Genomic DNA, 3,736 nt, shown 5'->3' on the forward strand with positions numbered 1-3,736 from the left:
ATGAGAGTTCAAGCATATACATATGCAGACATATGCACACAACTTTTTCTGTCAATCAATGAATCACAGCACATTTTTGTTTTAAATATCTGGATGGTTAATTAGGAGGTAAGGTAAGGTAAGCTACTGATGTTTGTTAAGCTTGATCATAAACAATATATAAAAATGTTTACATCTATTTTTCAGGTAAGCAATAAATTGTTAAGAAAGAGAAACAATAAATTAAAAATTTTCGAGAGATATAATGCGATACAAAAACAATCACTGATTGCACTTTTTTTTAGCTTCTTTCTTTGAAGTCATTCAAAACTTTCTATTATTCAATCATTTTAAAATAATATTTTAAATGTATTTTCTAATATTTCAACCCTATCTATTTATATCTATCCTCTATCAAAATATGAATTTTATTAATTCTAAGTTTAGGGAAAATGCTTTTATATAACAAATATGTTTACATTTGTAAATAAACAAGTACTGACTTTGAGGTAATCAAAATAACTATTTTCAGTAATTCAGCTGTATACTATTCATTAAAAACAAAACAAAACAAAAAAAAAGAAGCAAAAACGCCATAAAAAAATCATCTAAAATATGAGTAGATATAGAACATCTTAATTATTACTGCAAATTTTCAACAATATTCATTACACTGCAAAAATCTGAACTAAGAGAAAATTCATTCACTCATTCTGTTTTTAACTTCAAATTTCCATTTTATGGGATTTATAAACAAACTACAAAATGATTTCATACTAACCAATAAGAGACAGAAGGAGTTGCAAAATAATTTTAATACCTTCAAGTGTAAAAATTGCCAACAACTAAATTTCTTTAATCAACAAATACTTCATACTTATAGGAGAGAAAAAACAAAAAAATAACTTCTTTCCCAAATTTTTCTCAGAATTATCAACAACATAAAAGGAAATGAAATTGTTACCTCTGGGAGTAAAAATAAAGTAGAATAGACTAGCCAGGAGCTTACATCTACATTACAGTACTTAACGTGTGTATGGCTATAAACATAAGAACTGATACTTTATTTAAATTATGTGTTAATAATGATGGCAATAAATAAAACTCAGTTTATAAATCATTTATAACCTAATTGCTGTAAAACTGACACTAACACAGACATTTCAACAAATATTCAGAAGTGATTTTGAAACAAAGTAAATATAAGAAATTATTGACATGATTTTGAGACACTATTTCTAATTCAAAGAACAGTACAAACAACTAATTATTAAAAAAAAAACTGGGTGACAGCTAGTAATGCTTCTATTGAATACCTAACATTAGCAAACAAACTTTTAGTTAATACTATTTATAAATTCTGAAAAAGATATGATGCTGAAATATAAGCTTATACATATATACTTATGCAAATTGAAATATAAACAATGGACAAAAACTAAATTTTCTTAGTCTTTATCACTAAAAATTTATTAACAATAGTTAGTTTTCAACTAGAAAGTTGACATCACATTTGTCAGAAATCATTTAGAAATACAACTGTCAAAAGAGATTGATTCAATGTATATTTCTAGGAGAGAAAAGTATGAAAGACTAAAAAGAAGAAAAAAAGTATTAAAAGTCAACAATAAAAAAAATCTTAATCAAAATATATATCAAAGCTTTCAATGATAATTTTTCTGTTCAAATTATCACCATTTGTAACATTTCCTAATTTAATTTTTCAAAAGTAATTCTATCTTCAAGATTTTTATTACATTAATTTATTTTAAATGAAGATAATTTTTTTCACATGATTATGAAGGGAAATTATATAATGATATGATTATAAAAATTTTATTTTAATTAATATGCTTTTAAAAAAGAAAAAGAAAGATGTAGGTGAAAAAAAAACTGTATTAATGGGCCAAGGAAAGGAATGAGTAAAAGTGTGATAAAGATGTAAGCAAAAATGGAGACAAAACTAAATTCATAATAGAGCAATTGGTGTTATATTTTGATATTTTTACCTTTATTTCTGCACAGCAGAAAAATGCAATAAACAAATGTATTTTTTGCAACAATACTCCACAAAGTAGTTATTTACAGTTCAGAAATACACTTGATGAGGTCATATTTAAAAGTCACCTCTGCTTAACTGCAACCTCACTCCTCTTGTATCTGTCTTTAAGACTGTATGTGTGCATTATATGTGTGTGTGTACATACACTCATGTATGTATATACGTGTGTTCATAAAACCCCACAAAAGAAGATCTACAAAATCTTTGAAAAAGATAAAATACAAAAATAATGATAATGTGCAAACAAAGATACCAATAATGAAATAAATTGTCCTAAGAATACAAAACACTCAAAAACAAAATGGAATTAATTTCAAAATAAGCATTGAAAATGTTGAAAAATTTGTTACAATTGGCAGTAACTGAGTCTATCAAATACTTAATCGATGAGTGTAAAATGCTAGGCTTAATTTGTTTAATTTAAAGACAAAATTCTAATTTAAAAAGAATAAATAAAATGTTCTTATAAAAAAAAAGAAAATGAAATGCTAGAATCAGGTCTTCATTCCATTTGAAAATTACCAAGAGTGTGCTGTAAATAATCTTGTACAGTCTTAACTTTAAAAATGGTTATGAGTCAAGAATTAAGTATCAAAATGTATAGCAACACCATCAAAGATACAAAATATTTCAAAAATTGCAAAGTTGCTACTTCTTTAGGTCATGATTTTCTAATAGCTCATAAACTTGGCAGAATTATTAGTTTCTTATCATTGATAAAGAAAAGTTTTTAAAAAAATACTATTTCCCAACACCCATAAAGTATTTTTGAAATATGCATATATATATATATATATATATATATATATATATATATATATATATATATATATATATCACTTACAATGATATTAATGAAGAGCATGTCAAAAGTCAGAGATAAAAAAAAAAATGCAAGTTTTACATTATAACATAATTATAGGTGCACTGTATTTAGTAGGGAGTATTAACAATGAAAATTATTAATAAAGATGATATCAAGATATAGCAACTAAAGTAGTCGCTAATGGAAAGAATGATATGTGCTCCAGTATGACCACAGTCAAGGGACTGAAACCAGTACAAGAATGTGCAATTTCTAATATAGTTATTCAGAAATAGTGGTAGCAAGCTGACTAATATAAATTACAGTTTATATTAAAATAATTACCATACAATATTTTCTTTTTTAAAAATTAGTTTTCAATTAATTAATTTACAGCAGCCAACCATGCAGCCACAATTCATGAATGTAAGTTAGTAATTGAGACCTTTAAAATATGTTATTCAACTTTTCCATTCTCTTGTTTCTTTCCCCACCTAGAGCAATGCCCAGTAGTAGCATTAGTGTAAAACTTAAGACTGAAAATAAATTCAATCATCATAGGAATACAAGTATAAAAAGACATGACTTTCCTTGCAACTTTAAAGCCTTTTTTTTTTTTGGTTTTTTTTTTTTTGTTTTGCCCTCACCCCCACCCCTTCAAATAATAAAACAAAAGTATATATTAGAATTGTACAGAGCTAGTATATTTACACATGTTTTTATATCCCTATTCTATGACTGTGCAATACAAAATTCCCTTGCTCAAAATACTACATAAACCTTGCAAAATAAACTTCAGCAGTCACTAAATTTATAGCAAATTAACTAATTTATTCTCCTATTTAAATTACAGTAACTTAAGGTTTAAAAAAAAAATCAAATAAAGGTTT

This window comes from Octopus bimaculoides, chromosome 3 (assembly GCF_001194135.2).
Source record: "Octopus bimaculoides isolate UCB-OBI-ISO-001 chromosome 3, ASM119413v2, whole genome shotgun sequence".
NCBI classification, from domain to species: Eukaryota; Metazoa; Mollusca; class Cephalopoda; order Octopoda; family Octopodidae; genus Octopus; species Octopus bimaculoides.